The 14,517-nt window shown below is 42.5% G+C and overlaps 1 protein-coding gene across 2 annotated transcripts in view; it reads left to right on the plus strand.

Moving 5' to 3' along the window:
* The window catches only part of scaf8 (SR-related CTD-associated factor 8), a 285,626-nt gene extending 271,352 nt beyond the window's left edge, over positions 1–14,274 (plus strand). The window contains exons 21-22 of one of the 2 annotated variants that reach the window (XR_015758469.1): positions 13,191–13,379; positions 13,591–14,274. The gene's annotated coding sequence lies outside the window, so the exon portion shown is untranslated. Of the gene's footprint in view, positions 1–13,190 lie in introns of both variants that reach the window. The other variant, XR_015758468.1, reaches the window with a different exon arrangement.
* The last annotated feature ends 243 nt before the right edge of the window (positions 14,275–14,517 follow it).

A 14,517-nucleotide genomic window follows, 5' to 3' on the forward strand; every position in this document is an offset into this window, starting at 1 on the left:
CCTCCATGACAACTACCCTGTCTCTTTCACTCCTATTGAGAATAATCTTTGCTATCCTTTCCTTTACATCTCTGGAACTATTTGGAGGCCTATAGAAAACTCCCAACAGGGTGACCTCTCCTTTCCTGTTTCTAACCTCAGCCCATACTACCTCAGTTGATGAGTCCCCAAACATCCTTTCTGCAACTGTAATTCTGTCCTTGACCAACAATGCCACACCTCCCCCTCTTTTACCATCTTCTCTATTCTTACTGAAACATCTAAATCCTGGAACCTGCAACAACCATTCCTGTCTCTGCTCTATCCATGTATCCGAAAGGGCCACAACATCGAAGTTCCAGGTACCAACCTATGCTGCAAGTTCACCCACCTTATTCCGGATGCTCCTGGCATTGAAGTAGACACACTTCAAACCAACTTCTTGCTTGCCAGTGCCATCTTGCGTCCCTGAAACTTGATTTCGGACCTCCCTACTCTCAACTTTTTCTATACTCGAACTACAGTTTTGGTTCTCCCTGCTGGATTAGTTTAAACCCACCCCCAATAGCCTTAGCAAATTTCCCCCCCAGGATATTGGTACCCCTCTGGTTCAGATGAAGACCATCCTGCTTGTAGAGATCCCACCTACCCCAGAAAGAGCCCCAATTATCCAAGAATCGAAACCCTCCCTCCTGAACCATCCCTGTAGCCACGTGTTCAACTCCTCTCTCTCCCTATTCCTCGCCTCACTAGCATGTGGCACTGGCAACAAACCAGAGACAACAACTCTGTTCGGCCTAGCTCTAAGCTTCCATCCTAGCTCCTGAATTTCTGCCTTAAATCCCCATCTCTCTTCCTACCTATGTCGTTGGTGCCTATGTGGACCACGACTTGGAGCTGCTCCCCCTCCCCCTTAAGGATCCCAAAAACACGATCAGAGACATCAAGAACCCTGGCACCTGGGAGGCAACACACCAACCGTGAGTCTCTCTTGTCTCCACAGAACCTCCTATCTGTCCCCCTAACTATGGAGTCCCCAACGACTATTGCTCTACTCCACTTCCCCCTTCCCTTCTGAGCAGCAGGGACACACTCTGTGCCAGAGCCCTGTGCCCCACTGCTTTCCCCTGGTAAGTCCCTCCCCCCCCCCCCCCCCTCCCCAACAGTATCCAAAACGGTATACTTATTGTTGAGGGGAATAGCCACAGGGGATCCCTGCACTGCCTGCTGGTTCCCTTTCCGTCCCCTGACTCTAACTCATCTGCTTTTTTCTTGTACCTGAGGAGTGGCTACTTCCCTGTAACTCCTCTCAATAACCCCCTCTGCCTCCCGAATGATCCGAAGTTCATTCAGCTCTAGCTCCAGTTCCCTAATGCGGTTTTCGAGGAGCTGGAGTTGGGTGCACCTCCCACAGATTTAGTCAGCAGGGACACTAGTGGTGACCCTTACCTCCCACATTCTGCAGAAGGAACATTGAACTGCCCTAACCTCCATTCCCACTATTCTAAATTCCCAAAGAGACTGTTGAAAAATAAGGAATAAAAAAAAACTCGTTACCATACCAATCTGGCGCACAGAACCTTTTTTTTGGTTAGAGATGAAGGAAGGGTGGGGGACACTACCTGAGTAGTGTTACGGGTAACACAACCACACAAATATATGACTTCCCAGAAGTCCTTCGCTCCTCCCTCGCACCTTTCGGCAAATGGCACATTCATGTCCTGTCAAAATAAATGCCATCATTGCATTTGCTTTCCTAACTACTGACTCAACCTGCAAGTTTACCTTGAGTGAATCCTGGACTAGAACTCCCAAGTCTCTTTGCATTCAAATTTCTGAATTTTCTCCCCATTTAGAAAATAGTCCATGTTTCAATTCTTCCGACCAAAGTAGGTGACTCAGTGGTTAGCACTGCTGCCTCAACAGCGCCAGGGACATGGGTTCATTTCCCACCTCGGGCAACTTTCTGTGTGGAGTTTGCACATTCTCCCCATGTCTGCGTGGGTTTCCTCCGGCTGCTCTGGTTTCCTCCCACAGTACAATGATGTGCAGGTTTAGGTGAATTGGCCATGCTAAATTGCCCGTAGTGTTAGGTGCATTAGTCAGGGGTAAATGTAGGGGAATGGGTCTGGGTGGGTTGCTCTTTGGAGGGTCAGTGTGGACTTGTTGGGCCAAAGGGCCTGTTTCCACACTTCCACACAGAGGGAATCTAATCTAATCTAAAGTGCATGACCTCACACTTTTCCACATTGTACTTCATTGCCACTTGCCCACTCTCCTAACCCATCTAAATCCTCCTGCAGCCTCCCTGCCTCCTCAATGCTACCTGTCCCTCTACCTAGGTCTGTATCATCTGCAAACTTAGCCAGAATGCCCTCAGTTCCTTCATCTATATCGTTAATGTATAAAGTGAAAAGTTGTGGTCCCAACACTGAGCCTGTGGAACACCACTAGTCACCAGCTGCCATCCTGAGAAAGACTTTTTATCCCCACTCTCTGCTTTCTGTCAGACAGGCAGGCTTCTATCTGTGCTTGCCTCAAACACTATGGGCCCTTATCTTACATAAGAGCCTCATATGTGGCACCTTGTCAAAGGCCTTCTTGAAATTCACATACATAACATCAATTGGCTCTCCTTGGTCTAACATGCTAGTTAGTTTTGCAAAGAATTCTAACGGGTTTGTCAAGTATGACCTCCCCTTGATGAAACCATGCCAACTCTACCCTATTTTACCATACACTTCCAAATATTCAGAAATCTCATCCTTCACAATGGATTCCAGGATCTCATCTACGACCGAGGTTAGGCTACTAGTTTATAATTTTCTGTTTTTTTGCCTTACTCCCTTTTTACACAGAGGTGTCAAGTTAGTGACTTTCCAGTTCTCTAGGTCCCTCCATGACTCTAGCGATTCCTGAAAGATCCTTATTAATGCCTCCACTATCACTTCAACTGTTTCCCTTAGAAATCTGGCCTGTAGTCCACCTGGTCCGGGTGATTTATCCACCTTCAGGCAATTCAGTTTTTCTAGCACCTTCTCCTTGGTGATGGCCACCATATTCAGCTTTGCCCCCTTAGTCTCTTGAATTTTTGAGATATTACTCGTGTCTTCCACTGTGAATCTTTTCCCACTTGCCAGCACTTGGTCCATATCTCTAAAAAATCCTTCCCATTCAAAGACCCATCCAGATGCCTTTTAAATGTTGTAACTGTACCAGCCTCCACTACTTCCTCTAGCAGCTCATTCCATACATGTATCACCCACTGCGTGAAAAAGTTGCCCCCTTTGGTGCTTTTTAAATCTTTTCCCCCTCATCCTAAACCTATGCCCTTGAATTCTGGACTTACCCACCCTCGGGAAAAAACCTTGTCTATTTACCCTGTCCATGCCCCTTATGATTTTATAAACTTCTACAAGGTCACCCCTGAGACTCTGAGGCTCCAGCTAATTCAGCATCTCGCTATAGCTCAAACCCTTCCACCCTGGCAACATCCTTGTAAATCTTTTCTGAACCCTTTCAATTTTCACAATGTCCTTCCGATAAGACGGAGACCAGAATTGCACACAATATTCCAAAAGTGGCCTAATTAATGTCCTATACAGTTGCACCATGACCTCCCAACTCCTATACTCGATACACTGACCAGTAAAGGAAAACATATTAAATGCCTTCTTCACTATCCTATCTACCTGAGACTCCACTTTCAAGAAGCTATGAACCTGCACTCCAAGGTCTCTTTGTTCAGCAACACTCTCCAGGACCTTACCATTAAGTGTATAAGTCTTGGCCTGATTTGCCTTTCCAAAATGCAGCACCTCACATTTACCTAAATTAAACACCATCTGCCATACCTCGGCACATTGGCTCATCTGATCAAGATCCCATTGTACACGGAGGTAACCTTTTTCATTGTCCAGTACACCTCCAATTTTGGTGTCATCTGCAAACTTACTTACAATACCTCCTATGTACACATCCAAATCACTTATATAAATGATGAAAAGCAGTGGACCCAGCAACCGATCCTTGTGGCACACCACTGGTCACAGGCCTCCAGTCTGAAAAGCAACCCTCCAACACCACCCTCTGTCTTCTACCTTTGAGCCAGTTCTGTATTCAGATAGCTAGTTCTCCCTATATTCCATATGATCTAACCTCGCTAACCAGTCTACCATGAGGAACTGTGTCAAATGCCTTACTGAAGTCCATAAAGATCACAAGCACTCTGCCCTCTTTGTTACTTCTTCAAAAAACTCAATCATTAGTGAGACATGATTTCCCACACTCAAAGCCATGTTGATTATCCCTAAATTGGTCCTTCCCTTTCCAAATACATGCAGATCCTGTCCCTCAGGATTCCCCCCCAACAACTTGCCCACCACTGATGTCAGGGTCAGCATAGTTCCCTGGCCTTCCCTTACCACCTTTCTTAAATAATGGCACCACGTTAGCCAATCTCCAGTCTTTCGGCACCTCACCTGTGATATGGATGATACAAATATCTGAGCAAGGGGCCTAGCAACCACTTCTCTAGCTTCCCACAGATTTCTAGGGTACACTTGATCAAGTGGTGGGGAATTTTCCTCCTTTATGCGTTTTAAGACATCTAGGACCTTTTCTGTAATATGGACATTTTTATCATGTCACCATCTATTTCCCCAAATTCTATATCTTCCATGTCCTTCTCCACAGTAAACACTGTTGCAAAATACTCATTTAGTGTTCTCTTCCCCGCCCCCCCCATCTCCTGCGGTTCTACACATAGATTGTCTTGCTGATCTTTGAGGGGTCGTATTCTCTCCCAAGTTACCCTTTTGTCCTTAATGTGTTTATAAAATCTCTTTGGATTCTCCTTAACCCTATTTGCCAAAGCTCATGTCCCCGTCCTGATTTCCCCCTTAAGTATACTCCTACTACCTATATACTCATCACTTGATCTCTGCTGACAATATCTCACATATGCTTCCTTCTTTTTCTTAACCGAAACCTCAATTTCTCTAGTCATCCAGCATTGCCTATACCTACCAGCCTTGCCTTTCAACCCAACAGGAACATACTGTCTCTGGAATCTCTATGTCATTCCTGAAGGCTTCCCATTTTGCAGTCATCCTTTTACCTGCAAACATCTGCCTCCAATCAATTTTTAAAAGTTCTTGCCTAATACCGTCAAAATTGGCCTTTGTCCAATTTAGAACTTCAACTTTTAGATCCTGTCTATCCTTTTCCATCACTATTTTAAAACTAATAGACTTATGGTCAGTGGCCCCAAAGTGCTCCCCCACTGACACCACAGTCACCTGCCCTGCCTTATTTCCCAAGAGTAGGTCAACTTTTTCCACCTTCTGTATAGGTACATCCACATATTAAATCAGAAAATTTTCTTGTACACACCTAACAAATTCCTCTCCATCTAAACCCTTAACACTATGGCAGTCCCAGTCTATGTTTGAAAAATTAAAATCCCCTACCATTACCACCCCATCATCCTTACAGATAACTGAGATCTCACAAATTTGTTTCTCAATTTCCTGCTGACTACTGGGGGTCTATTGCACAATCTCAATAAGGTGATCATCCCTTTCTTATTTCTTAGTTCCACCTAAATAACTTTCCTGGATGTATTCCCAGGAGTATCCTCCCTGAATACAGCCATAATGTTATCCCTATTGAAAAGCACTCTTGCTCCCCTTTCTATCCTTCCTACACCATTTGTATCCTGGAATATTAAGCAGCCAGTCCTTTCGAACCCTGAGTCACATCTCTGTAAATGCTATGAAATTCCAGTCCCAAGTTCCTAACCATGCCCTGAATTATTCTGCATTCTGTGTTAGGCCTCTTGCATTGAAATGAATGCAGTTTAATTTATCAGTCCTACCTCATTCTCTGCTTTGTTTCTACTTGCCTTGACTGTTTGACGTGCTTCTTTTCCCAACAGTACCAGTCTCAGTGATCCCTTTCCTCACCATCTCCCTGTGCTTCCACCCCCACCATCTCCCTGTGCTTCCACCCCCACCTCCACCACCTTACTAGTTTAAATTCTCCTGAGCAGTTCTAACATATCTCCCTGCCAGTATATTAGTCCCCCTCCAATTCAGGTGCAATCTATCCTTCTTAATGGATCACTTCTACCCCAGAAGAGATTCCAATGATTCAAAACTGTGAAATCCTCTCCCCTGCACCAGCTCCTCAGCCATGTATTCACCTGCTCTATCCTTCTATTCGTACCTTCACTAGCTCATAGCACCAAGAGTAATCCAGATATTACTACCCTTGAGGAACTCCTTTTTAAATTCCTGCCTAACTTTCGACATTCTCCCTTCAGAATCTCATCCTTTTCCCTTCATATGTCGTTAGTTCCAATGTGCATAACAACCTCCTGCTGGTCTCTCTCCACTTTAAGCATATTCCACACTCTGTCTGAAATATCCTTGATTCTGGCACCAGGGAGGCAACATACCATTCTTATTTCTCACTGCCGGCTGCAGAAATATCTGTCTACGCCTCTGACTAGAGAGTCCCCTATCACAATCGATTGCTTGGAACCTGATGACCCCTTGTTACATTCGAGCCAGTCTCAGTACTAGAAACTTGGCTGTTTGTGCTACATTTCCATGACAGTCCACCACCCCTACATTTTCCAAAACAACATACTTGTTTGAGATGGGATAGCCACAGGAGACTCCTGCACTACCTGCCCTCCTCTCCTACTTTTCCTGGAGGTAACCCATCTATCTGAATGTATCTGCGTTTTTTCTCCCTTCCTTTTCTGCCATTCATTACACCCCCCAGCTGCTGTAATTTCTTCATTGCCTCTAACCGCTGCTCCAACTGATCCATGTGATCTGATAGGATTCAGAAGCAAACACACTTACTGCAGACATAATCATCAGGAACATGGAAACTCTCTCTAATCTCCCACATCCAACAGGAAAAGCACATCAGTCTACTAAAGGCCATCTTTGCACCTTAACAATCTACAGACCCAGAAAATAGCACAGTCTTACTGCTCTGTTGACATTAACGTAAAGGTTCTTTATGAATGCTTGGCCACTTTCCACAACCTATCATTACCTCAGAACGATGGTTAATTTTACTGTTTAATTGAGAGCTCAAAGATGTTATTAAAGAATTAGCTTCTTTCTTGTAGGGTTATGAACATGAGCTTGTTTTTGAAAGAGGTTGACAGAATTTTGAAAAATTGTGCAATCCAAATTCAGGTTAATTCCAGTAATTCTAGCTGGCCTCAAATTTGATTATCTTAAAGGGGAGATGCAGAATCTCAACATTGAATAGGTTTTAAGGACACAAACAGCTGGAAGAGCTGTTATTCAAGGGCCCTGAGATTTTATGGTCATGTTTGCTTTCAAATAGCACCAGCACCCCAATGTGTCTAATGATGGCCATGAAACCATTGTCAATTGTTTGGATAAAAATCATCTGGTTAACTAATTTTCTTTAGGGAAGAAACTGCTATCCTTACCTGGTCTGGCCTACACGGGCCTCCAGACCCAAGCAATGTGGTTGACTCTTAACTGCCTTCTGGGAAATTAGGGATTGACAATAAATGCTGGCCCAGCCAACAATGCCCACATCCCATGAACGAATAAAAAAAAGCTTGTGAAGCTGGTATTGAAGTATATAGTCTCCAAATTGCTAACTGCTGATTTTAAGTAAGAGTATCCAATGATTAAAACTTTTTGTCGAAGGTGTGAGTAAACATTTTGCATAACATACAATGGGTAGGACTTGAGTTGGATAGATTCTTGATTGACAAATGAGTCTCAGGAGAGGAGGATAGAGTGGAAAGTGGATTTCAGGGCACATTCAGATCAATCGTGTTCTTGTCAAATGGCGGAGCAGGCTAAGTAGCCTACTACTGCTTCTGATTTATATTTTCATGTGCACATTCCACGTTTGGTCTCTTAGGATTTAACAACCTTGATTTTATGGCAGAATCCTGCTGCTGTTGATTATCTGCCATCTCCATCTCAAAAGGTAGGTACAGCAAAGTACTGCAAGAACAATAGGAATAGTCAACAGAAACGAATACTTCTCCAAAACATTCTTCTAAAAACTCCACTTGCTGGACTGAATTTTGTAAGGACCTGCTTTTGTTCTCCACATAATCCTTCAAAGTTAGTAGGGTGGAGAATGGCCACCATGACACCAATGGTAGCCTGTTAGCAATTTAACTCTGAAAATAGCATTAATTGGTTTAAGAGAAGACTTCAGTCCCCCTGTCAGGAGAGAGTTCCACCTAAGAGGAATGACACATATTTGGCTAGCAGCTCTACAGTTCCAGCAGTGCCACTGGAATTGATGGCCACTGCTGAACTATGGTCACTACATGCAGTGTTGCAGAAATAGGATCAGTGCTCTCTCTGGGGCCAACTCGAGGCTGAGGGCAATGGCCTTTGGGAAGGGGATGATGCTGGGTTGAAGAGGCTTGTGGTAGAGTTTAAAGGGCAAAAGGCCTTGGGGCATGTTGGCCCAAGAGGGCCTACAAAGGTTTCCATAAGGCAACCTTACCCAAGGCCCACTGTACAACATCAGCCCATGTAGCTGAAGCTTCCTGGCCTCCTGGATGACATGTGCCTACCCCACCATGGGTAAAATACCAATGATGACCAAATGAGATCCTTAATTTGCTATAAATTGGACAATTGATTGCCTCAATGTGCTCAACAGCAGGAGGGCAGACTATTCAACACCTTGTCCCCTCCCTACTTTGCATAATTTCAAACAGATCCAGTGGTCAGTTAGAAAGCGGAAGGGCTCCTGCTGCATATTACATGTTCCTTCTGTCTTCAAAGCTGCTTTTGGAAAATTATAAAATCTAGCATTGTTATTGCAAACACAGTAGCAAAAACAATGCCCACAAAACCAGTAGCAGCCTGATGTGAAAAATCAGTAATTAACCTAAGTAAAAACACAAGAATATAAGAAATAGGAGCAGGCATAGATGCCACCATTCATGCCATCATCAGTCTAATCATGACTGATCTTCAGCTTCAACTTCACATTCCCTATTATCTGGTTGGATGAGGTGAAGGACAATAAATTGATTATAGTAACATGGTGCAAGATGTCATTGAAATTGGAAGGGAGTGAAAAGGAATTTGGTAATGAAAAAGGTTGGTAACTCAAGGGGATAGATATTGTTCTCTGTTGCAATGACGAAGAAGTTGTGTTACCATCCAGTGCCAGGGTTAATAATATCTCCTCACAAACTTGGTGTGAGGCGAGGAAGGATCCAGTTGTAATGGTCCACATATGAACCAACAACACAAGTGGTGCGAGAATATTTTTCTGCTGAGAGAATTTGACAAGTAAATGTCCAAATTAAAATATCAAAAGTAATCACCTTTACACTGTTACCAGTCATGTCCCTTTCGACAGGTGATCAAGCACATGAAAAGTTAAATGCATGTCTCTGAGACTAGGCTATGTCAAAATGCATTTTTGATTCATGGGCATTGGTGCCAGCTGTTCTATTGCTATAGGCTGGGACAAGTGTCCTGGTGAATTCTACAACTGGGCCTTTGGATGGTACATTAAATTAAACTTGGGGTTCAGGAGTGGATTGGTAGGTGAAGGGATATTAAGAAATTTAATCGAAAAAAAGTCTTTCCAACAGAACAGTGCAGTGATATGGTTAAAAACAAGCAAAGTGGTTTAGAAAGGTACAGAGTTTAATTGAGTATCAATAAGTGAGCCAGCATCCGAGGAGCAGGAAAATCAACGTTTCGGTCAAAAGCCCTTCATCAGGAATGATTCCTGATGAAGGCCTTTTGCCCGAAACATCAATTTTCCTGCTCCTCGGATGCTGCCTGGCCTCCTGTGCTTTTCCAGAACCACTCTGCTCTAAACTCTGTTTTTCAGCATCTGCAGTCCTGTCTTTTGCCTTATCAACAAGTGAGGTCTATGCAGGGAATAGTAGTAAATAAATAAAAGCAAACACTTTTTATCTGGGCGGCACGGTGGTTAGCACTGCTGCCTCACAGTGCCAGGGACCCGGGTTCAATTCCCGCCTCGGGGAACTGTGTGTGGAGTTTGCACATTCTCCCCGTGTCTGTGTGGGTTTCCTCCAGGTGCTCCGGTTTCCTCCCAAAGTCCAAAGATGTGCAGGTCAGGTGAATTGGCCATGCTAAATTGCCCATAGTGTTAGGAGGAGGGTTCAGACTGGAGGCCTGTGAGTGCGACAAGGATTGGTGCTGGGTCCTCTACTTTTTTGTCATTTACATAAATGATTTGGATGCGAGCATAAGAGGTATAGTTAGTAAGTTTGCAGATGACACCAAAATTGGAGGTGTAGTGGACAGCGAAGAGGGTTACCTCAGATTACAACAGGATCTGGATCAGATGGGCCAATGGGCTGAGAAGTGGCAGGTGGAGTTTAATTCAGATAAATGAGAGGTGCTGCATTTTGGGAAAGCAAATCTTAGCAGGACTTACACACTTAATGATAAGGTCCTAGGGAGTGTTGCTGAACAAAGAGACCTTGGAGTGCAGGTTCATAGCTCCTTGAAAGTGGAGTCGCAGGTAGATAGGATAGTGAAGAAGGCATTTGGTATGCTTTCCTTTATTGGTCAGAGTATTGAGTACAGGAGTTGGCAGGTCATGTTGTGGCTGTACAGGACATTGGTTAGGCCACTGTTGGAATATTGCGTGCAATTCTGGTCTCCTTCCTATCGGAAAGATGTTGTGAAACTTGAAAGAGTTCAGAAAAGATTTACAAGGATGTTGCCAGGGTTGGAGGATTTGAGCGATAGAGAGAGGCTGAACAGGTTGTGGCTGTTTTCCCTGGAGGCTGAGGGGTGACCTTATAGAGGTTTACAAAATGATGAGGGCATGGATAGGGTAAATAGGCAAAATCTTTTCCCTGGGGTTGAGGAGTCCAGAACTAGAGGGCATAGGTTTAGGGTGAGAGGGAAAAGATATAAAAAAAGAGACCTATGGGGCTACTTTTTGACACAGAGGGTGGTACATGTATGGAATGAGCTGCCAGTGGAAGTGTTGGAGTCTGGTACAATAGCAATCTATTAAAGTGTTTTGGATGGGTGTATGAATAGGAAGGGTTTGGAGAGATATGGGTCGGGTGCTGGCAGGTGGAACTAGATTGGGTTAGATTATCTGGTCGACATGGACGGGTTGGACCAAAGGGTCTGTTTCCATGCTGTACATCTCTATTACTCTATCTGCAATAACAGATGAAAATTTGCACAAATAAAGGATTTAATAACCTTTACAAGTCATGGTTACACAGTGATCAAGGTAGGGAAGAAATATTATACAACACACAATATTTTGGAATGGCAGACTGAATGGCAAAATTTGAAAACTAGGATGACATAACGACCTTCGTAAGAAAGTGTCTAGCTTCAGAAGATCATGAAGTAAAATCATAATCAGAATGGGCAGAGATTAAGAATAGAAAGAGTTAGAAATACTGGCGAAACAATTTATAGGTAACAAGCACCATTGGCAAGTTAGCCAAAATCAAGAGCAGATTATGATATTAATGAAGGAGTCACAACCTCCTGTGTCTGGCAATTACTGCTTCTAACAATTTGTCTAACCCAAGGGATATGACTGCCTCCTGGAATGAAGGTTCCAGGTAATTATCCTCCTGCTGCTCTGTAATATCTGCAACTCCGGCTCCATTTTAACAGCTTTAATTTAGTTACTCAAGCAGCAGACACACCAGAAACATGGTTGTCCGGGACTGCAATGCATTCCAATATCTTGCAGTCACAGCAACCCACTCTCACTGCCATATCTGTCTAACCTTATTTATGTAATTAATCAATCAACTAACAATTATTTTTTGCAGCTAGATTAACAGCAAGTGTCCTAATTTGGAGTCAATTATGAAAATTAACTGGGTTCTGGAGGCTTAGAGAGGATATTAAAAAACCTTTCCCCATCTGCACCACACTCCCACCTGCTCAGCACTTGTTCCTCTTTACATTTGTACCTCATCATCTTTACTAGGAGCACAGAGTGGAGATGAAGACCTGAGGGCAACATTCACACTATTAGTAGAACAAATTTAGAAGTGGATGAATCAGGGACTGCCACAAACTTATATCATAAATCAGCTCTTTAATAATTGAGCAAACCTGAATGAAATATTTTGAAAGGCTTAACCTAACTTTCAGGTAGAGGGGCTTTTGTGGCGCAGTGTGAGTGTCCCTACCCCAGACCAAGAGACCTGGGTTCAAGTCCCATTTTTTCCAGGAGGTGTATAATAACCTCTCTGAATGGGTTGATTAGGAAAATAGGTTAAATTTTAAAACTTTCAGGGTGGCATCAGGACTACTAAAGAGTGTTCAAATACATGTACATCTTGAACATACTTCAAGCTTGAACAATTTACATTATATTTTGGTGTTATGAATCTCTAGTTTGTGCCTGAAAAATGAATGCAACAGAAAAGGATTTCTGGCCACAGTTCTTTCACATCTAAGACCACTATTCTCATCCAGTTAAGTTATAGGAGGAAATGCTCTGCCATTTGCCCAGAATCTTTGGAAAGTGAGGTTGGGATTTTTCAACCAACCTAAAACAAATGCAAGTCAAAAACTCTGGTGCCTGTTTGTGAATTTGAACCAAATTTTTTTCACATCAACCCGGTGCTTACTGCCCACAGTGACTCCCAGTCTAGAAAGACTCAAATTTGTAAATTTACAACATTGTGTTCAAATCCCTCCATGGCCTCACCTTGTTCTGTAACATCCTCAAGCTCTATGACTTTCAAGAGCTCTGCATCCTTCTAGGTTTCATCTCTTGCACATCCTTGGTCTCCCTCATCCCATCATTAATGGCAATACTTTCAGATGCCAAAGTCACAAGCATCTACTTCCTATCCTAAACCTCTCCAGCTTTCTTTTCTTTAAGAACCTCTTTAAGACCTACCATTTTACCCAAGCTTTTTTATAACCTGCCCTAATATTTTCTTACGTGGCTCAAATGTCTGCCTGGTACCACCATTATAAAACATCTTGGAATGTTTTATTATGTCAGGTTTTTGCTATATTTGACTTGGGAATAATGAATACTAACACAGGGCTAAATTAGTAAAGATTTTCTGTTCCCAATATTAACAACCATCAGCGTAATAGGCACATAGAAGGTCTATATACACACACAAGTAAATATATTTTAAAATTAAGCTACTTCACATTTTGTATTTCTTATCTTCGCAGATAATTTGTCTATTCCTTAAGACATCAACATCCGACCTGGTGAGAATCCATCCTGGTTTCTGATGAGGAAGAGGATCCCAAAGACTCTGAGCAGGGAGCAAGCAGGGAGTCCAAAGTCAGTCGGAAGCAATATCACCAGAACACATTGGAAGAAAATCGTTTTCAGCACCAACCACCACGGAATTTAAGGCATGTCATCTGTTATTTCACCTGTTAGACAGAAAGTACTATATTAGCCACAACAGCTAAAAGTTATGGACTTAAACCATAATATACTTACTATGCTGGATATCTGGAAACAGCCAGAAGCAGAAATAGCTAACAAGATTTGGAAGTGTAATTAATATTTATGCATACAAACTAAACAGTGAGATGATAATAATAACATCTAATATTGCAGATTATCAAACTCAAAAATAAAAACAGAAGGTGCTGGAAACTCTCAGCAGAACTGACAGCATCTATGGAGGGAGAAATAAATTTAATGTTTCGAGTCCAAGATGACTCCTCTTCAGTTCTACACAAAGTTGTCCAGCTCCATTCATCACAAAATTGGATTGAATATGACCTGATGAACTCTGTAATCATTTAAACACTGGTTACTTTCTTACCAATCAAAGCTTCAGTGGGTCACCTGATGGTCAGCTGGATGGATTCAAAGGAAAAATCTAAATGCTGTTGTGACAGATGTGGCAGTTTCCTCTGAGCTAGGTCCTATAAATATTGCCAGCACAAGAGTGCTGTAAAAGTATCATTAGCTTGCTTTGTGTATTATACTATGTAAATATACTTTGTAGTAATGCATATTGTTATTGTAAATTTTGTTATAATGTAAAACATGAATATAATGTATCTTTTACTTGAGGCTTGTAAATGAAACTACTGTTTTTCAATACTTTTGTTTACAAATGGAAAAAAAACACTAATTTGTTCCTTTGTCGTTAAAGTGATGCCAATTAAGTTGCATAAAAGACATACAATACAGAATCAAATTTTAATAATATTTTGAAAAATTTTTCAAACATATCTTTGTTTGTAACAATGTAATTAAATTGATTATTCTTAAAGTCTGCAATTGTCTGAGGAGATGAGCCAGCATGCTTTTTTTTTAACCAAGACTGTGGGGCACTGCATTGGGATAAGATATTATAGTTTTAATGGTAGGAATACTTTGCACTGTGTGGTTTATGACAAAGTGACTGATCTTACTGCCAGTACTCACTACTAGGCATTCTGTTGTGCAGTAACCACTAGATTATTTTTATTCATTCAAGGGATGATGGCGTTGCTAGCTAGGCCAGCATTTATTGCCCATACCTAATTGCCC

Source organism: Chiloscyllium plagiosum, unplaced genomic scaffold, assembly GCF_037043375.1.
Source record: "Chiloscyllium plagiosum isolate Xiang-an unplaced genomic scaffold, Cpla_swu_hap1 HiC_scaffold_10, whole genome shotgun sequence".
In the NCBI taxonomy this organism is placed as follows: Eukaryota; Metazoa; Chordata; class Chondrichthyes; order Orectolobiformes; family Hemiscylliidae; genus Chiloscyllium; species Chiloscyllium plagiosum.